Genomic DNA, 22,788 nt, shown 5'->3' with positions numbered 1-22,788 from the left:
TAACGGATTTCCTTCCACGAAGGACACAAGTGGGCTAGGTGTTTGTTTTTGTTTGACAAATGACAGTGTTTCATTTTATTGTTAATCCAAATACTCCATTGAATTCAAATTCCACCATCTGATGAGGAGGGATTGAAGTTCAGGTCTGTGTCATTAGCTGGGACCCTGGATTAATAGTCTGGAGATAATAGCACTAGACCATCGCATCCCCATCATCTACGCTGGCAATGATAGTGTTGTTTTATTGTGGCTGAGGTTCAGACAATTGTGCAGTTACATTGTCAACAACTTCCATGGAGAATTTCAGGTCACATGATCTGTGCAGAGCTGCAATGGTTTCTCAGCCAGGAATAGAAACTGAGGCAAGAAAGCAATTTGTTAAGTCTGAGTGGGTGTGACATATATACAGAGATTTGACTTGTTCCCATCACTGGAAAGTCAGAGGAGGTTCCTGGATGGTTTTCATGGGTTTATTTTATCAGCTACTGCAATGATTTAGCGATATCTTAGGGTCTGGTGTAGCCATTCTGGACAAGGTTTGGGCACTGCATTTTGGAGAGAGTCTGGGTCTGGAAAGACTGCATAGGAAGGAGCAGGACACTGCACTATCCTTTCTGAGATTTCCACAAATATTTCTCAATGTTGTACCTTTTCCGTGTGCAAAGTGTGAAGCCAGTTAATTTCAGCAATGACGTCACAGAGCTGTGAAACCTCCATCAGCACAAACTGTCGTCTCACACCAGGAGGACAGTACTCAAAATCCCCATCAACCGTTTTGATTCTGACACTTTCCAGGCATGAGTGGGTGAAGTATCCATTTTGCCAGAATGCGATCCTCTCATGTACTTAGAAGATGACAGAGGTCATCTCCGTCCGGAGAGGTGAGTATGTTGATTCTGTCTCCACAGAGGAAGGAAGTGAAAAATCTTCCCGAAATATGGTGACTGGCGAAAACGTGGAAGTGCAAGAAGTTAGAATTAGTAAAAAGGTAGTACTGGGAAAAAACCCAACAAAGCTCGTTGTATTCAATATTGGTAAGTTGCTGGACTAAATGTGTTATGAATTTAGAAGGCTACAGAGTTAAGGCTGGAGAGTTTTCTTGCCAGGTATCTCTTTAGGGAGTAGGTACAGACACGATGGGTTAATGGCCTAAATCTGTACTGTCAATTCCTTAACTCTATGAGGGAGGGCAAAGTACATCAAAACTTTTTATGTTATGGAAAGGATCCTGCAGACATTGAAGTAGCTACTGTGACCACAAAATTTAAAACAGGAGCGAGATGGAAAACAGCATGCCAACTGATGGATAAATCGATGTCAATTGTGAGGGAAAATTTTAGAATTTTTTTAGCAATAGATATTTGGCGAATAATTATATGATTTGCGGAGTCAGCCTAGATTTTAGCAAGGGAAATCATTTTTGATAAACCACTTGGTGTTTGTCGAGGATGTTGATTGTGACATCGATAAATGAGAGCCAATGGGAAGAGTGTATTTGAATTTTCAGGAGGCTTTTGACAAGTGAGTGAAGAACGTTAGAGTTCTTGTGTAAGGAGTGAATATGCTACATGGATTGAGAATTGGGTAGTCGGGAGAATACAGAGAGCAAGATTCAGCTCTGGACTAAGGGTCATTGCTCATAGAGTATCCCATATATCAGTGCTTGGAGCACAGCTGTTTACAAGGCAAATTTTTTTATTATTATTAGATTACTTACAGTGTGGAAACAGGCCCTTCGGCCCAAAAAGTCCGCACTGACCCGCTGAAGCGCAACCCACCCAGACAAATTCACCTAACCTGCACATTTTTGGATTGTGGGAGGAAACCAGAGCACCCGGACGAAACCCACGCACACACAGGGAGAATGTGCAAACTCCACACAGTCAGTTGGCTGAGGCGGGAACTGAGCCCGGGTCTCTGCCGCTGTGAGGCAGCAGTGCTAACCACTGTGCTGCCATGCCGCCCACGAATGGTTTGAATGCGAGCAACAAATACAGTTCTTTTCATTTTGTATTTATTAGAAGATGAGAGGTTAGGAAGTACAGTTACCACTAACACGATTCACACTAGCCAGAAAGTAATCAGGACAGTAAATGGTACATTGTCCTTCATTATAAAATGATGCAAGTGTTGGAGTAAATTCATCTTCCTGCAGTTGTAGAGTGTTGCTTGGACAGTATTTCGGCCACTGATTACAGATTCTCTCTCCTTTATAAGGAATGATTACATTGCGAATGAGATAGTGCAAAATACTTTCACTAGACCTATTCCTGGGATGACGGTACCGTGAGAAAAGTGTGAGGAAAATGAGTGGCGCTGAGAGAAAATAACAGGCTTTTACTATTAAAATTGAAGATTAGGGACTATCACTCAATTTGTCAAGAAAAGGACAGTGATCATGTGAAAAAGTACATTTTTTCCATGATATTTGATTCCCAATAGTTCACATACCTGCGCAGAGCCCCCATGTTGGTTGAGAGGCAGCTCCAGGCTCTGAATGAACTATCACTGTCTCAATATGCAGCTGGTGTGTGAACCTGCACTGTTCACAAATCTGTCAGCAGCCACAATACCTTATTCCTGAAAGAGTTAGCCATTCCCACCAGGTTGTAACCTCCATCGAAATATCAGTCTGTTTTCTCGAAGATAGAAGCTTTTTCCTTGAGACTTGGCACAAACCAGCCACTTTCCCTTCTCACCTTCAATTAACCAAGTTAAAGTAACACGTGTACCACTGGCAATGGATCCAGGAGTAACAACATAGAGCAGTCTATCTGTGTAGTCTCTGCTTCACTGTCTGTCATGTTGGTACATCAATGACATCTTCCTATTTCTGCATAATTGACTAGACAGGCTGAATAGCCACTTCCTGCTCACATGGAAGAGTCTCAAAGACCTGACTTGGCAACTCCTGGTTCCTCCCGACCAGAGGGGCAGCCGGGAAGGAAAGCGGTGAGTATTTATACTCACCCTTCGAAGCGGTCGGTCATTTCCAGTGCGAGCAGCAGCGAAGGTAAGACCGTTTGGTTTTAAAAGTGCTTACCGGTAGCGGGCAGCGGTGTTTTTTTTTCTCTTTCATTCTCTCTTCACAGAAAGAGCGGGAGCACCAGGGGGAAGTGACGACGACCAGAGGGGCAGCCGAGACCCGGAAGCAGTTAGTGTAAGCTTACCTGGGTAGGTTTTTTTCCCCCTTTAAAAGCGCGAAGGAGAGGAACCTGAGGCACTACACGGGTAGTGCCTCCCACCCGCCCTCCTCCTCTAAACTAATAATAACATCTGTTGTGGTAAGTAGGTAAGTGCTGAATTTTGCTTGTTGTATTCTTTAGACCCAGTTTTTTTTAAGTAAAAGTTAGCTTTAGAGGGATGGCAGTGAAGGCAGTGCAATGTTCCTCCTGCAACATGTATGAGGTGAGGGATGCCATGGACGTCCCTGCCGATTACACTTGCAGGAAGTGCACCTCCAGCTCCTCCAAGACTGTGTTAGGGAACTGGAGCTGGAGTTGGATGAACTTCGGATCATTCGGGAGGCAGAGGGGGTCATAGATCAGAGTTATAGGGAAGTAGTAACTCCAAAGATGGCAGATAGATGGGTGACAGTGAGGGGGACTGGGAGGAAGCAGCCAGTGCAGGGACCCCCTGCGGCCGTTCCCCTCAAGAACAAGTATACCGTTTTGGATACTTGTGGGGGGGATGACTTACCAGGGGTAAGTAACGGGGCTCAGGTCTCTGGCACGGAGCCTGTCCCCGTTACTCAGAAGGGAAGGGTGAAGAAGAGCAGAGCAGTAGTAATTGGGGACTCGATAGTTAGGGGCACAGATAGGCGGTTTTGTGGGAACGAGAGAGACTCACGTTTGGTATGTTGCCTCCCAGGTGCAAGGGTACGTGATGTCTCTGATCGTGTTTTCCGGGTCCTGGAGGGGGAGGGGGAGCAGCCCGAAGTCGTGGTCCATATTGGCACCAATGACATAGGTAGGAGGAGTGCCGAGGATGTTAGACAGGCTTTCAGGGAGCTAGGTTGGAAGCTCAGAGTTAGAACGAACAGAGTTGTTGTCTCTGGTTTGTTACCCGTGCCACGTGATAGAGATTCGAGGAATAGGGAAAGAGAACACTAAAATGCGTGGCTACAGGGATGGTGCAGGAGGGAGGGATTCCGGTTTTTGGATAACTGGGGTTCTTTCTGGGGACGGTGGGACCTCTATAAACAGGATGGTCTACACCTGAACCTGAGGGGCACCAGTATCCTTGGGGGGAGGTTTGCTAGTGCTCTTGGGGGGGGTTTAAACTAACTCTGCAGGGGCATGGGAACCCAGATTGTAGCTTCAGGGTGCCGGGCCTGGAGTGTAGGGAGGTTAGGAACATGGCATCAATTTCCAAGGAGGGTGTCTGTAAACAGGAAAGTGGCTTGAAGTGTGTATACTTCAATGCAAGAAGTATACGAAATAAGGTAGGTGAACTTGCAGCGTGGGTTGGTACCTGGGACTTCGATGTTGTGGCTATTATGGAGACATGGCTAGAACAGGGACAGGATTGGCTGTTGCAGGTTCCAGGATTTAAATGTTTTAGTAGGGTCAGAGGTGGGGGTAAAAGAGGGGGAGGTGTGGCATTGCTTGTCAAAGATAGTATTACAGTGGTGGAAAGGACGATGGATGAGGACTTGCCATCTGAGGTAGTTTGGGCTGAGGTTAGGAATAGGAAAGGTGAGGTCACCCTGTTAGGAGTCTTTTACAGGCCTCCTAATAGTCCTAGAATCATTGAAGAAAGGATAGGGAAGGTGATTCAGGAGATGAGTGACAGTAATAGGGTGGTTGTTATGGGGGACTTTAACTTTCCTGATATTGATTAGGAAAGCTATAGCTCAAGTTCGTTAGATGGGTCAGTGTTTGTTCAATGTGTGCAGGAGAGTTTCCTGACACAATATGTAGACAGGCCAACAAGAGGTGAGGCCATACTGGATTTGGTTCTGGGTAACGAACCAGGCCAGGTGTTAGAATTAGAGGTAGGTGAGCACTTTGGGGATAGTGACCATAATTCGGTGATTTTTACTCTCGTGATGGAGTGGGATAAGTGTGTACTACAGGGCAAGAGTTATAGCTGGGGTCAGGGAAATTATGATGCGGTGAGGCATGACTTAGGATGTGTGGCTTGGAAAAGTAGACTCCAAGGCAAGAGTGTAAATGATATGTGGAGCTTGTTCAAGGAGCAACTATTGAGTGTCCTTGATAATTATGTACCTGTCAGGCAGGGAGGAAAGGGTCGTGCGAGGGAGCCGTGGTTTAATAAGGAATTGGAATCCCTTGTTAAATGGAAGAGGGCGGCCTATCTCAAGATGAGACGTGAAGGTTCAATTGGGGCGATTGAGAGTTATAGGGTAGCCAGGAAGGACCTGAAGAGAGAGCTAAGAGCAGCAAGGAGGGGACATGCAAGGTCCTTAGTCGGTAGGATTAGGGAAAACCCTAATGCTTTCTATAGGTATGTTAGGAATAAAAGAATGACTAGGGTAGGAATAGGTCCAGTCAAGGATAGTAGTGGGAAGTTGCGTGTGGAGGCGGAAGAGATTGGGGAGACACTGAATGAATACTTTTCTTCAGTATTTACTCAGGAACAGGGCATTGTCGTCGATGTGAATACCGAGTCACAAATAAGTAGAATGGATGGCTTTGAGGTATGTAGAGAAGAGGTGTTGGAAATCCTGGAAAAGGTGAAAATAGATAAGTCCCCTGGGCCTGATGGCATTTATCCTAGGATTCTCTGGGAAGCAAGGGAGGAGATTGCAGAGCCATTGGCCTTGATTTTTATGTCCTCTTTGTCTACTGGAGTAGTGCCAGAAGACTGGAGGATAGCAAATGTGGTTCCCTTGTTCAAAAAGGGGAGTAGGGATAACCCTAGTAACTATAGGCCGGTGAGTCTCACTTCTGTTGTGGGCAAAGTCTTAGAGAGAATTGTAAGGGATAGGATTTATGCACATCTGGATAGGAATAATGTGATCAAGGATAGTCAGCATGGTTTTGTGAAGGGCAGGTCGTGCCTCACAAACCTTATTGAATTCTTTGAAAAGGTGACGAAGGAGGTTGATGAGGGGAAAGCGGTAGATATGGTATATATGGATTTTAGTAAGGCGTTTGATAAGGTTCCCCATGGTAGGCTACTGCAGAAAATACGGAGATATGGCATTGAGGGTGAGTTGGAGGTTTGGATTAGGAATTGGCTGGATGGAAGAAGACAGAGGGTAGTAGTTGATGGCAAAGTTTCTTCATGGAGTGCCGTCACTAGCGGTGTTCCGCAAGGATCTGTTTTGGGACCATTGCTGTTTGTCATTTTTATAAATGACCTGGAAGAGGGGTTAGAAGGTTGGGTGAGCAAGTTTGCGGATGATACGAAAGTCGGTGGAGTTGTTGACAGTGAGGAAGGATGTGGCAGGTTACAGCAGGATATAGAGAAGCTGCAGAGCTGGGCAGAAAGGTGGCAAATGGAATTCAATGTAGCTAAGTGTGAGGTGATTCACTTTGGGAAGAATAACAAAAAGATGGGGTACTGGGCTAATGGTCGGATACTTGGTAGTGTGGATGAGCAGAGGGATCTTGGTGTCCATGTACACAGATCTCTGAAAGTTGCCACCCAGGTAAATAGTGCAGTGAGGAAGGCATATGGTGTACTGGCTTTTATTGGTAGAGGAATTGAGTTCCGGAGTCCTGAGGTCATGATGCAGTTTAGATTAGATTACTTTAGATTACTTTAGATTACTTTACAGTGTGGAAACAGGCCCTTCGGCCCAACAAGTCCACACCGACCCGCCGAAGCGCAACCCACCCATACCCCTATATTTACCCCTTACCTAACACTACGGGCAACTTAACATGGCAAATTCACCAGACCTGCACATCTTTGGACTGTGGGAGGAAACCGGAGCACCCGGAGGAAACCCACGCAGACACGGGGAGAATGTGCAAACTCCACACAGTCAGTCGCCTGAGGCGGGAATTGAACCCGGGTCTCTGGCGCTGCGAGGCAGCAGTGCTAACCACTGTGCCACCGTGCCGCCCGTTGTATAAGACTCTGGTGCGGCCGCATCTGGAATATTGTGTGCAGTTTTGGTCGCCATACTATAGGAAGGATGTGGAGGCACTGGAACGGGTGCAGAGGAGGTTTACCAGGATGTTGCCTGGTATGGAAGGAAGATCGTATGAGGAAAGACTGAGACACTTGGGGCTGTTTTCATTCGAGAAAAGAAGGTTTAGGGGTGACTTGATTGAGGTGTACAAGATGATTAGGGGGTTAGATAGGGTTGACAGTGTGAACCTTTTCCCGCGTATGGAGTCGGGTATTACAAGGGGGCATAGCTTTAAATTAAGGGGGGGGTAGATATAGGACTGAAGTTAGGGGTAGGTTCTTCACTCAGCGAGTCGTAAGTTCATGGAATGCCCTGCCAGTAGCAGTGGTGGACTCTCCCTCTTTATGGGCATTTAAGCGGGCATTGGATAGGTATATGGAGGATAGTGGGTTAGTATAGGTTAGGTGGGCTTGGATCGGCGCAACATCGAGGGCCAAAGGGCCTGTACTGCGCTGTATTCTTCTATGTTCTATGTTCTATGTTCTCCACCAGGCACTAAGATTGTGGTTGAACAGGTTGTGGTCTCAGCCCCACTTTCCTGTCTGAAGTTCATTGTCCTTTACAATCCAACGTCTAAGTTGCATGGCTTTGAATACATGCAAACACACAGGCACCACAAAATTCTGGGGAAGAGCATTCCCATTTAAACAGCCCTTTGTGAATTTCTCCTTATCCCTGTTCAGACTGGGTTTGGAAAGGTCTCTGTTTCGTTTTCTATTCCAGCTCCTTCATTGGTCATGACACATTTTAAATGTAACTCGGTTGGTGATATGGCCAATGATATAGTTCTCAGACTCGGTCAGGTTCTTTGCTAGGCATAAGTCAGGTAAATATCTTTAATTTGGCAAAGTAATTTACCAAAACAAACTTACGCAACTATGATGGAGAAATACATGGCAAGCAATGTGGACAACTATGTGCATTAATACTTATCGTTTAATCCATACTGAGACGTAGTTTGTATGCACAGAAACAAACACATACACAGACATACACTGAGACAGTCACAGTGTCACACACAGGTGCACACAGACATACGCATACACATGCATTAAGACAAACAGAAAAAAACAAACTCTGCAGAATATCAGCTTGGAAGAGCTTTTCATGGCAAAGGTTAAATTCAAGGCAAAAGGAAAATCGGGTACTCTAATAAGACCCCCGACAGGCATGTCGCCGATTTCATAAAATTGATGTTATAACCCAAGAAAGATCCAAATTCATTAATCACTTGGGACACAGATATCATCGAGTTAATTAGAAAGAGAAGAACGTCATGGGCATAAAGTGTGATCTTATGCCATCCTGGTCCTATCTCCAGGGCAGTGATATTGTGGTCCCTCCGGATGGGCTCTGCGAACGATTCAATCACCAATGTAAATAGTAACGGTGAAAGGAGACATCCATGATGGCTGCCTCAGCCTTTGCGAAAATTGTCAGACCTTATACCATGAGTGAGATCCGCCGCTTTATAACTAGATAATACTGTCACCTACCTGGCAAAGGCCCCTCCAAGGCCAAACCATTCCAGGACATAATAGAGGTACAGCCCATCCACCCGGTCAAATGTTTTCTCTGCATCCACTACCAAGACTGGAATCGACCCTTGCTAGCAAACCTGAACCGTATTAGCACTCTCCTATTATTATTTGACGACCTGTGACCCCCAGTAAAACGTGTCTGGTTCTATTTCACAATGAAAGGCAAGACTTTCTCCAGCTTCAACGGCAGCATTTTCACCAAAATATTAAAGTCCCCATTTAATAAGGATATAGGTCTTTATGAGGTGCAATCCTCGGGAGATTAAAATAAAAATTTCCTACTCTCAAGAGGATGGGAGGCAGTCCTGACTGTATGAATAATTGTACATATCCAACATTAGCCCAGCCAGCATGTGCATGAACTCCTTTTAAATCTCACTCTAAAATCCATCTGGGCCCGGATCTTTACCACTCTGGAGCTGCCTCGCCGCCTTCTGTATTTCTTGGATTGTCAGAGGGGCATTCGAAAGAGGCACCTGCTCTGAAGTTACACCTGGGAACCGCCCAGAAAAGAACTCCATGAATTCTGCATTAATCTTTCTGGGATCGCAGGTGATGGTAGCACACTTGCAAATGGATGTGATAGACTGGGGGCACTCTTCTTTCTGACCAAGTATGCCAACTATCTACCCGGAATATCACCATACCCGAATACCCTCTGTTTCGCAAATGAAATCGCTCTCTTTGCTGTCTGGGTGAGCGCAGCGTTCAGAGCACCCCGGACCATTGTAATTTGCTGCAATTTAATTACGGACTGTCTGTCAAAATATGCTCTGTCAGCTTCTGCTCCCCCTTCTACCGCTTCCGAGTCGCCGAGTAAGAAATAATCAAACACCTTGCATAGGCCTTGGCAGTCTCCAGAGCACCTTCAGATTATCTGCCGTCAAATTAATGTCCAAAATAATTTTTAAATCCAATGAAAAATATTCAGTAAACTAGCTATTCTTCAGGAGGAAAGTATCCAATCACCAGTGCTGCGAGCCTGTCCCATCGCCACCATCCTTAACCTCCATGTACATTGTCACATGATCAGAAGTGGCTCTGTTCCCAATTCCACAGGACAGCACTGAATTAACAAACAGTGAATTTAAAGACTAATCTTGGAGAAACCTGTTTGGGCGAAGTTCACAGCACAGAATCCGATCAGTTCATCGTTGTTTAAGTCTGTCCAATAGAAAGGCTGCAGTAGTGAGTGCAGTGGGATCTTTTTTGATTATGTTTTTGGATGTAAGACCCTTGATTCAATTTAAAATATAAGTCATAACTATTAATTTAACCTGGGGCAGTGTTTGTAGAGGAATAAGATGATGTTATTTTCTGGGTCTGTAGATTGTGAAAGAGCAAAAATGGCCTTTGCAGTGATATATACTTCTTGTCACATGTGAGAGTTTAAAGACAGTTTAAGTTTTACTGGGGATTATATCTGCCATAAATGCTGTTGGATGTGAATCTTATCAAATCGAATGGATTGGTTGGAGAGACAATTAGAAGCGATGAGGAATTTGCAACAGCAACAGTGTGTGATGGATGGCGGTTATAGGAAGGGGGTAAAGTCTCAGATACAGTCAAAAATGGGTTTACTCCAGGAAGGGTAAGAGAGGTAGGCACCTAGGGCAGGAGTATTTTGTGGATGTACCCATTTCAAACAGATATGCTGTTTTCGAAAATTAAGGGGGTGATGGATTCACAGGAGAACGTAGCACGAGCAGCCAAGTTTCTGATATTGAGACTGGCTCTAATGCAACGAGGGATACGTCGGCTTCCAAGGGATCAATTGTGTTAGAGAATTCTGTACTCCGAGGTACAGACAGACGATTCTGTGGCCAGCAGAGAAAAAGCAGAATGGAGTGTTGTTTCCCTGGTGCCAGAATCAAGGATGTCTTAGAAAGGGTGCAGAATGATCTCACGGGGGAGAGGGGTCAGCAAGAGGTCATTGTCCACATTGGAACCAACGATATAGGAATGGAAAAGGCTGACATTCTGAAGAGACATTACAGAGAGTTTGTCATAAATTCAAAAAGAGATCCTTAAGGGTGGTAATATCTGGTTTACTCCCAGTGCTACGAAGTAGTGAGGGTAGACTTGGAGGATAGAGCAGATGAATGCATGGCTGAGGAGCTGGCGCATGGGAGAAGGATACACATTGTTGGATTATTGGAATCTGTTGTGGTTCTGTTTGCGAAGCTGGGAATTTGTGTTGCAGACGTTTCGTCCCCTGTCTAGGTGATATCCTCCGTGCTTGGGAGCCTCCTGTGAAGCACTTCTATGATGTTTACTCTGGCATATATAGTGATTTGTATCTGCCGCTTCCGGTTGTCAGGTCCAGCTGTCCACTGCAGTCGCCGGTATGTTGGGTCCACGTCGATATGCTTTTTGATTGAATCTGTGGATGAGTGCCATGCCTCTCGGATTTCCCTGGCTGTTCTCTGTTTAGCTGGTCCTATAATAATCGTGATGTCCCAGTCGAACTCATGCTGCTTGTCATCTGCCTGTGTGGCTACTTAGGATAGCTGGTCATGTCATTTCGTGGCTAGTTGGTGTTCATGGATGTGGATCGTTAGCTGTCTTCCTGTTTGTCCTATGTAGTGTTTAGTGCAGTCCTTGCATGTGATTTTGCACTCTACATTGGTTTTGCTCATTCTGGGTATCGGGTCCTTCGTCCTGGTGAGTTGTGGACTGAGTGTGGCGGTTGGTTTGTGTGCTGTTATGAGTTCTATTGGTCACAGTAGTCTGGCCGTCAGTTCAGAAATGTTTTTGATGTATTGTAGTGCGGCTAGTCCTTTGGGTTGTGGTATGTCCTCATTCCGTTGTCTTTCCCTTAAGCATCTGTTGATGAAATTGCAAGGGTATCCGTTTTTGGCGAATACATTGCATAGGTGTTGTTCTTCCTCTTTTTGCAGTTCTGCTGTACTGCAGTATGTTGTGGCCCTTTTGAACAGGTTCTTGATGCAACTTCTTTTGTGTGTGTTGGGGTGATTGTTTTCGTAGTTTAGGACTTGGTATGTGTGTGTGGCTTTCCTGAATGTTGGCACAGGCTTGAAGGGCCCGATGACCTACTCCTGCTTCTAGTTTGTACGTTGTTATGTAATGGGTCAACATGAAATGGAAATCATGTTTGAGAAACTGACTGATAGACGCATACAGAGAAGAAATAGATGCAATGCATTTAGATTTTCAGAAAGAGCTTGATAAAGACTATGGTCGAGTGTGCAAAGTCAAATGTCACGGCATTGTGACTGAAATATGCACGTGATTTTAGAATAGGAGAACTGACACGAAAGAGTGACCAGGAATAAAATAATCTGTTTTGAAGTTGAAGGATCATGGCGTGTCGTAGGGATCAGTGATTGGGCTCCAGCTATTCTCAATGCATGTCAAACATTTAGTTGAGGGAATCAAATGCAATATTTCTCAGTCTGCCAACAGCACTAAATGATGTCGAATTGTTAGTGGGCGAGGAAGATTTAAAAAAAAAGCTCCAAAGTGATTGAGACAAGCGGAGTGAATGGGCAAATACATGGCAGATGAAGATCAATGGGGTTGGATGTGACTGTGTGTACTGTGATAAGTGCAATAGAACAGCAACCTATCATTTAAGAAAGTATTGGATGAAACATGTTGGTCTTTAAAGGGATTTATGTTTTTTCTTTCTTTTCCTGCTGCGCAGCTCTCCGTGTCCATGCAGGGCAGTGAGTTCTGAACCCAGAAGTCAATACTGGGAATGGCATTGGCACGCTGACCAGTGTACACAAACCCAACACGTGGGGAGCTGTAACATTGAAAAGGATCTGTATCTCCTTGTACACCAGTCACTGAAAGCAATATTGCAAGAGCAGAAAGCAGGCCGGAAGATAAATGGTGTTTGACCTTAATTTCTAGGGGATTGATGACTAGAGTAAGGGTGTCTTACTGCATCTATACAGGGCCTCGGTGAGAGCCCATCTCGAACATTGTGCAATATTGTGTGCAGTATTGGTTTCTTTGCCTAATAAGGGACAAACCTGACATTGAGCGAGTGCAGTGAAGGATGACCAGACTGATCTCTGTCATGACAGGCTTATTGTGAGAGTAGAGTTTGGGGCATTTGGGACTGTATTCCATGAGGTTTAGGAAAATGAGTGGAGATCTCAGTGAACCATATACAACTCTGACAGTGTGAGACATATTGGAAGTAGGGATGATAATTCCCCTGATTGGGACGTCTAAAACAAGGGGCCACAGTATTATGTACAGACAGGCCACTCTGCATTGAGATGAGAATAAATGTCTGCACTGATTGACTCGTGACTCTGGGGATTTCTCTCCCATATAAGCTGTGGAACACAAGATACTGAATATGACTAAGGATTTCGCGACACGAAAGGGAGCGGGAGGCATCTGGAGTATGGCTGCCATAAGCTCTCAGATGTTCGGAAGTAGGACTGTGTTTCCCATTCCCTTTTCCGATCCTGAGGCTGGTGCTGGACCTTCTGTCCGTTTTATCGTTCCAAACCTCGGACCAGTTTGAAACAATTTTGTGTCTTGCTTTACCGTTTTAGAGATCATTGAGAGGTTTATCACATGCATGTGTGTGTAGCGTATCGTTCAGGACAGACCAGGAATGCATGGAATTCACCAGGCCAGAATTCCCTTCCTGAAAGTACATTGATGAAGCAAATTGAAGTTTGAAATCGATATTGATTTCAGCATCACCGTTACTGATACCAAATTTTAGATCTCGATATTTTATTAATTGTTATTAACTTCCATCAGCTGCCAGAGCATTAGCCTGGTCTGGATTAGTAATCCAGTGATATTTCCTCTGTGAAACCACACTGAGCTGGTTATTTCTGTGCTATTTGATAGATCTGTCAAAAAGAACTTCTAACAGTTTAACTATCATGATGGGACTGACCGGGTAAATGGTCAGATTGTAATTATTCTCCTCTTAGGGGACTGGACATAGTTGAGTAATTTGCCACATTGCCAAGAAGATGTCAGAGTTGCAGCTGGAATGAAACAGCTTCCTCAGGGACACGGCTTGTTGTGCAGTGCAAGTCTTCATTCCTATTGCAGGAATGGTGTCCGGGCCCAATGCCTTTGTCGTATCCACTTTGTTCACCTGTTACTTCATTTTACTTGCAGCAAATCAAATTGAATGAGGACTGGCATCTGTGATTCAATGGGCATCATGGCGAGGGTGAGGTGGATCATCCACTCAACACGTGTGGCGGAGTATCTTGCCAAAACTACATTATTATCTTTTGCACGATGTAGAGGACTGTTCCATTATTTAGGATGGGGATAATAGTGAAGCCCTCTCCTCCATGAAATTGTTTAACCGTTCATCACCATTTATGGCTGGATGTTACAGTACTGTTGGGTTGTTGTTGTTGTGATCATTACACCCTCTCTATCGGATGTTTGGAATGCAGACAGTCAATTATGGTAGCTTTAACGGGTTGTCATTTGGTTCAGGTACACACGATTGGGACACTGGCACATTCACCTATACATCACTGAACCATAGATCAACTTGGTTGGAATGGTAAATTGAGGGATTATTCCAGGAAAAACGTTACAGATTGTGCTTGAATTTAATTCTGTTTCTGCTGCTGCTGTGGTCTGCAGAAACACATCAATGTCAGGAAAACTCTATTTAAGAAAGTTTGGAGAATTAGATCATTTAAAGTATTTGCAGATGAGTTTTGACTTGGAAATGAATTGAGTGCAATGAAGGACTAGTGATGAAGGAGGCATGAAATAGACATAGACTTTTAGGAGCTTACAATATGCAAACAGATCTTTTGGTCCAACTCGTCCATGCACCCCTGGTTTCCTAAACTGAATGATTACTATTTTTCTTCTTTTGGAATAGACCTCTCCAAACCTTTCCTATTCATGTACACATCCAATTGTCTTTCAAATGTTGTAATTGTACTCCCCAAGGCCACTTCCTCTGACAGCTCGCTGCATATAAACACCACCCTCTGTGAAAAACAACGGTCCTTTAGATCTCTTTTAAATGTCTTCTCTCTCACCTTAAACCTATCCTCTCTGATTCTGGACACACCCATCCGGAGGGCATGATCTTGTCTATTCATCCTATCCATGCCTCTCATGATGGAGTAAAGGTTACCTCTCAGCCTCCAACACAAAAGGAACAAAATCCCAGCCTATCCTTATATCACAAAACCTCCCGTCTCTGTCACATCATTTAAACACCTTTGTTCCCTTCCCAATTTATAACATACTTCCTATAGCAGGGTGACAAGAATTGCTTCAAATGTGGCCTTACCATTCTCTTGTAGAGCCACAATATGATGTGCCAATTCCAGTAATCAATGCTCTGACTGATGGAAGTCAGCTTGCCTTACGCCTTATTCACTGCTCTGTCAATCTGCCACTTCACTTTCACGGAACTATGTACCTGGAATCTCTGTTTGGCAACATTCCCAAGCGCGCAACCATTTTCTGAATAAATCCTACACTCGTTTGTCGAACAAAATGTAACATCTCGCATTTATCTGCATCAAGCTCCATCAGCCAATCCTCAGCCCATTTGTCAAGTTTATCAAGATATCTTTGTTCTCTCAGATAGCCTTCTTCACTGTCCAACATAACTCCAATTTTGGGCGTTTCATCTCCAAATTACTATCCACGGTTCCAAAGTTCTCATCCAAACCATTTACAAAAACAATGTACAACAGCAGCCTGGTCCGTGTGGCACAAATTTCAGAACCAGCCACCTGTCGAATCTTCTCTTCGTATCTTCCTCTGTCTTCTTTTCTTCTACTTAGAGTTTCTGTTTCACAGGTCATTGATAAATAAAGGTACATTTCGGAGAGCTACTCTCCGACCAGTCTACAGATGGTGGTGGCGTGGCAGTTCTCCTCCAACTTTTCATTTTGTTTGGCTTTATACCCCAAAACATCGGGTCATTTCATTCTCTTTAATATTGTCAAAATGCAAAATTCAAACTCGAGTGTAGTTTAGTTTCTTGGGAGATAATTTAAACAGATTGATCAAATTTGATTTTATTTTTTGTCTCATAGCATCCCAGGTACTGCCAGCTGCTGGAATACATGCTACATTGTAAATTTTCCTGAACTCACTGTGCTTGTATATCCTTCAACTCTCTTAAAGGTACATTACCTTTTACACGTTCATAACACCTTCTCTCTCGAAAAGAATCATCATAATTAAAACACAGTCTCATTTATTTTTTCAATTCTTTAAACACATTACCATAACACACAGATGACTTAAATCTAAGATCACTTAACTTCTTCCCATATACCTATATTTAACATTGAATAAATACAAATTACATCTAACGTTTAACAGTTAAGTCTGTGAGAACACATCTGCGATTACATTCTTACGACACGCAAAATGTACAATTTTTAAATTAAAAGTCTGTAACATAAGGCTCCAATGAAATAGCCTTTAAAATGTTCAAAGAATATAAGCAGATTGGGATCCGTGCACACAACCGTCTCCAACACACTGTTTGTGAGTACACATTAAAATGTTATAAGGCTGGTTCCAAATTCAATAGTTCTTTCTCAATCATGGAATACTTTCTCTGGTGGATGTTGAGTTTCTTTGAAAAGTACAATCCCATCTCATTGCCTTGTCGCAGTATACTTGCAACTCCTATGTCACTAGCGTCAACAGAAACTTTGAAAAGTTTTGAAATGTTTGGTGTATCTAAAACTGGTTTGGTGGTCAATATTTCTTTCTAATGGTCGAATGTCTCTTGGCGTTATTTTGTCCACCAAAACTTTGTGTTCTTCTTCAGCAAGTCAACTAACGGTGCCACTACACTACTGACATTTGGAACAAACTTCCGATAAAATCCGCTGACTCCTAAGGAGTGAAGCACCTTTTTCTTCGAGGTTAGTCATGGAAATTCCTGGGTAACTTTTGTCTCTGTGTTCCATGGGTCAAATTTCCATGACCGATGTTTTGTCCCAAGGACATCACGTCTGCTTTGCGATTTCAGTTTTGTTTAATTTTATCACCAGTTTTGTTTCTCGTATTCATTCAAAGAGCTCTGCCAACTGTAACCAAGTGATCTTTCCAGAACTTAGTAAAGATCACTACATCGTCCAAACAGAGTGCACAGTTTATTAATCAGGCCACAACTCTGTTCATGCGTCTTTGGAATGTGTTGGGTGTGTTCTTCATTCCAAAGGGCATCACTTTGAATTGATAAAGTCCATTCGGCGTTATAATTCAGAAATTTATTTTACCGTCTCTGAAAAATGTACCTGCCAGAAACCACGCATTAAGTCCAACTTTGTGATGTAACTGACTTGTCCAACTTTCTCGATACTGTCTTCCAATGTCAGCATTGGATATAAATCTGATTTTGTGGCAGTGTTGACCTTGCAATACTCCAAATAAAATCATTTAGTCCCATCCGGTTTGGGAACTAAAATGATCGGCGAGCTCCACTCGCTCTGGCTTGGTTCGATGATGACCTAATTGAGATAGCCTCCACCTCCTTCTGGACCTGTCTGACTTTGAGAGGATTAAGTTGAAAGGGTGCTGATTTATCGGTATAGTATTCCCTACGTCTACTTCAGGTACAATGGCATGAGTACCCCCAACATAATTCTTACATATGTCCTTATATTGCAATAACAAACTTTTCAACTGCGTTCTATGTTCCTGAGGCAGATTGTTTACGAACCGATCCCACTGCTCAAGGACTTCTACATTTTTAACATATTTTGAGGCACACCAAAATCCACAACATTTGGAATGATTCCTCACTCTGTGGGGGCAGACACTAGCACCGTTTCTTCAATACTTGCTCTCCTCTACTTTTCCGGAGGGCACACTAATGTATAAGCCACATGAAGGGGTTTCTGTATGTGGGAATTGGCGACAGAGGTGCTAATTTCATTTCTGCCTGTGGCCTACCTATTATTTGGCATATATGACACGTATGCCAGAAGCTAACCATATCTTTGTGCATTCCGAGGTCAATAAAAATGTTTTTGTCCCTTAGCCTGAGTCTTTCATACCCCTCGGTGACCTCCCACAGGGAGTTCATGTACTACCTGTAACACTTCATGTCTCTATGCTACCAGCAACACAATCTGGTGCACTTCAGCACACTACCCCTCTGCACTAACCTACCGTCGACTCCATTTCCGTCTTAGGATTCTATATTTCTGATAATAATCCTCAGGAATATCTCTGCCTCACTTTCGGAGTCCGCATCGACACATATATCTTTTATCATCTTGCCTGTCTGTTGCAAATGCCTTCATCTTTCAGGACGAAACACCTTTGTCTGACCCTCTGTTTGTTCATGCTTTCCCTGCACCATTACGTCAAACAGGATGTCAGCTAACTGAACCTTAACTCCTTCTTCTTGTCTTTATTTTGTGCTTCGTGCTGTGACTTATGATAGTGATATCTGGTTACTGTACAGTCTGAGAAGACACCAGTATATTTCTGTTTTAACTCCTCAGTTTCCTGGTCTTCTTGGGCACCTCCACAACAAGGGATATCGCTCCCAACTTGGACCCTGCTAAATCATCCTCGAGAACAAACCGGATTCCTGGAACTCACACTCTGTCAGTCACTCCCACGGTTACTTCCCCAGACGTGAGAAGGCACTCCAACCTCATGTTATGGAGAGCAAAGCTAAATTTCTGTCCATCTCTCCCACAAATTATGACACTCTCGGGTAACAGATCAGAAATACTGCAAATTTGCTCATCTCTTACTACTAGAAACTGGTTAGATCCTGTATCTTTCCAAATTATAACTTATCCTCCTTCTCCTCCTGTTGTTTCTGAGTAAAGTTACCTCACAGAGGCGAAGTCTTTGGAGAGCTCAGTTCCTAAATCCATACCCACCCTTTGCCTAGTCTGTGCACTTTCCTGCAGCGCTTTGGTTTTTGTTGGTGTTTCCTTTAAGACTTTCACTAATGCCATTGGCTTACCTTCTTTTACCACAGTTCCTTTCTTAAGGATCAGCACTGTGACCATACATACCCCTCCTAATGGCAGTGAAGGCAACTTTTCCCAATGCACTTCTGAAAATACGGGCACTGTAGTTTTCTGTGTCCCACTCTGATACGACATAGGGTTAACCCCTCTCCTAATTTAAACCAGCCACACAGCAAAAGTTCACCTTATGCCATAAACTGTTAAATTTCGAGAGGCAAAAATCCATTTACAGAGGTCACTATTTAAAGTAAAATTAACAATTTTGCTATTTAAGTACAGCAGAGCATAATAAAACACATAACTATTTAGAACTCCCTTCGGTTAAACGTATCTTTTATCTCCAACTCTACAATACTGATCAGATAAAACAAAAAAAAAATAAAGTTTACAAAAAAAAATCACGTTTCCAAACCAGTCCGCTTTGTCGATTATCCTTTGTAGACTTTCCTCTGTAGAGTTTGGGTTTTGCCAATAGTGTTCAACGATGAGCCGCTTCGGTGTGTTAGTCAGGGGTAGATGAAGAGCAACAGAGTAGCGGAATGGGTCGGAATGGGTTACTCTTCAAAGGGTCAGCGTGGATGTGCTGTTTGAACTGGCCTGTTTTCCCACCATAGGCATTCTATGATTCTATGATTTCTTCATAAAAAGGCAGGTTCATGCCAGGACCAAGAATGTCTCCGAGCATGCTCAGGGCCTTTGAAGTGAGAGGGTAAGCAGCCAAATGTCGTGGTTCACATTGACACCAATGACATCGGTAGGAAGAGTGAAAGGTTGAAAGGCCCTGCTAAGAAAGTTCAGGGAGTTAGGACTGAGTTTAAAAGCAGGATCTCCAAGGTTGTATTCTTGGGATTACTCCCCGGGCATCTGGAAGTGAGTCAAGGAAGAGGGAGATAATCGAGGTGAATATGTGGCCAAGAGCTAGTTTGGAAGGAGGGTTTCTGATTTTTGGATGATTCCGATCGCTTCAGGGTAGGTGGGAACTGTACAAAAAGGAAAGTGTGCACTTTAACTGGAGGGGCCCCAAAGTCCTGGAAGGGAGGTGTGATCGTGCAAATTTAACCTAATTATACAGGAGGATGGGAACCAAAGCAGCAGGTCAGAAACTGAGCAGAAAGTAAAGGTTTGTCAAATAAACATGCAGAGCCATTTTAATGACCATGCTGAAGGAACTGATCACAACAATTTAAAAAAATGTGGGTTGAAAGTTGGAGTAAATGATAGGCTCAATATTATCAGGGATCAATAAATAAGGATGGAGCGCCTGTGCACACAAGTATTAAAAGAGCAAGCTAAATCGATAGAACTTATGTTAAAACGTTTTCTAACTAAATGTGTGCAGTATTTGGAATAAAATGAATGAGCTGATAGCGCTAACAGGTATAAATAGGTATGGCATGGTGGGCATGACTGAAATGTGGTTACATGAAGGTCAGGACTTGGGTGTTAAATGTCCAGGGTGCTCAGTATTCAGACAAGAAGGAACAGCAGGTGGAGTGCCTGTATTCGTTAAGGATTATGTCAAGGCTGTATTAAGAAATATTATTAGCACGTGGGACGAAACTGATGAATCAGTCTGGTTTGAAATAAAACACATTGAAAGAAACCTATTGGTAGGAGCATTTCCAGCCCACAAACTACCCCCAACCCACCCCGACAAATTACTTTCAAAGTAGGGAATAGCATGAACCAGGAAATAATGATGGCTTGAGACAAGAGCACAAGAGTGATTATGGGAATGTGAGCATGCAAATTGACTGGATTAATCAATTTGGCAAGGGGAGCCTCAAAGAACGATTCGTCGAATATTTGATGGATTATTTCTTTGATTAACATGTAATGGAATCAACCTGAGAACGGCTTTGGTATTACATAATGAGGAAGGAGTGATAAATCATATTGTGTACAGAATCATCTTAGAAAGAGTGAGCACAACATGTTGGAGTTTCACATTCAGACTGTAACAGTGAAGACAGAATCACATCGGAGAGGTTTAGTCTTGAACAATAATAGTTTCACTGGCCTGAGGAAGGGCTTGGCCTGAGTGGACATGTCAAAAAGATTAAAGTGCAAGACATTTGAAGAACTTTGGCAACTACTTAGGGAGATAGTCAAAACCCTTCAAATAAAGTGTAATACTGAGTGGAAGAGGAATTGTAAAAAGGTGAAAAGCAGTCCATGAAGGTTCTTGCCTGTTGGTATTATCGCTGACTGCTAATCCAGATAATGTTCTGGGGACATGGCTTCAAATGCCGCCACGGCAGATGGTGGAATTTAAATCCAATATGAACCTGGAATTAAGAGTCTATTGATGATAATGAATCCATTGCTCATTGTTGGAAACACCCATATGTTTCATGAATGTCCTTTAGGACCGGAAACCACCATCCTTACCTGTTCTGACCTGCATGTTATTTCCAACACATACAAATTTGGTTGGCGCTTAACTGCCCTCTGGGCAATTAGGGACAGACAATGAGTGCTGTCGAATCAGCGATACACTCATCTTTTAATGAATTAAAGAAAAATACTTTACTTGTCAGCAAACGGCTCCTAAAATCAAAATCAAAATAGCTTCGAAGGAAAAAGAGTAGAAAACGTAAGAAATAATAAAGATAACTTCTCCGAGTTGAAAAAAAAGTAACAGAATGCTGAAAGTAAATGTTGGACTTTGAGAGGATGATAATGGTGAGGTAATAATGGGAAACTCAGAAAAGGCAGAGGTAAAACCAACACTTCCTGTTTTCACAGTGCAAGATAATTTATTCCCAAAATTTAAAACAGCAAAGGATCATGATGGAAGTACGATGACGAGGAAGAAGATATTAAATACATTGATGGGATTATACGCAGGTCAGATCCTCGGCCTGCAGTCTACCATATTTAAGGAGGTAACAGCAGAGATAGTGGATGTGTTAGTTAGGATATTCAAAAAATCCTTGGATTCTGGAACAGTATGAATTATTGGAATTTAATAACGTGCAGATAGGCAAAATTTCACAAATTATAGAACAGTGAGTTTAACCTCTGTAGTGGGGAAATTTCTTCAGTCAACCATAAAGTAGGACATAACTGCACACTTGGAAAAACAAATATGAATTCACCATGTCAGCACGTTGTCATGGTGGGCAGGTTGTGCTTGACATACCTGCTGGGGTTCTTTGAGAATGTAACCAACAAACTGATTAATGGGAATGCAGCAAATGCTGTACATCTGAACTTCAGAAGGCATTTCATAAGGTGCTGTGTAAAGGACTGATCCAGCAGGTTAGATCGGAGGGATTAAGTGTAGAGGATTGAATTGGATGGAGGATTGGCTAACTCACAGAAAGCAGAGCATTGGGATAATTGGTCTTTCTCTGGCGAACAGAAACTAGTGAGGATTCAGTTCTCAAACCTCAATTATTTGCAATCTGCCCAAATGACATGGAAGGAGAGACAGAGTTCAGCAACTAAATTCTCAGATGGTATTTAACTAGGTTTTCAAACAGGTTGTAATGAGGAGCTAAAAAGTTTACAGATGAATACTGTTAGGCTTAGAAAACGGGGCGTATTGCTATATCTGGCAGACGGTGTTTAATGTGGATAATTGCACAATTGAATTTCCGACCACCACTCCTAATTTCTAGTTTCTTGTTCGGTCCATCTACAATTCTTTGAATTTTATTCACCGTTGGTGGCTGGAGTAACAGGGGTCGAGGGGATTGGTTGAGGGAGATGCAGGTTGCTCTGTGTGTAAGGAACATGACGTCAGTGTGGAGAAAATACTGCAGTGGGCCATGTTGATTACGACAGCAGGCCTGTCGTAGATTGCCTATCCCTGTTCTTACCACCTGATGTTTATTGCCTGGAGTAAACCTCATCAAAATGTTGCAGTCAGACAGACAGTCCGTAATTAACATGCCCATTTCGTAATAAAGGGACAAATGACAATTTAGATCAGAAGTAAAGACTTGGCAATTCTTTTGAGATGTAATGACTATTTGGTGCAACTGCAGGCTGGAACTGGGTGATGGGACAACAAAACACGTCAGCATTGTTGCAACTTTATAGTTTCAATATTGAGTAAAAATATTACATTATCAATTCTGTTCGAAAGTGTCCACAATCTATATATTATGGAAAGTGTTTTGAATGTATTGTAGGAGAATACAAACATTGAAAAGGTTAGAAGAAGAAAATGTGAAGC

Source organism: Chiloscyllium plagiosum, unplaced genomic scaffold (assembly GCF_037043375.1).
Source record: "Chiloscyllium plagiosum isolate Xiang-an unplaced genomic scaffold, Cpla_swu_hap1 HiC_scaffold_29, whole genome shotgun sequence".
NCBI classification, from domain to species: Eukaryota; Metazoa; Chordata; class Chondrichthyes; order Orectolobiformes; family Hemiscylliidae; genus Chiloscyllium; species Chiloscyllium plagiosum.
This window is presented reverse-complemented; position numbering follows the sequence as displayed.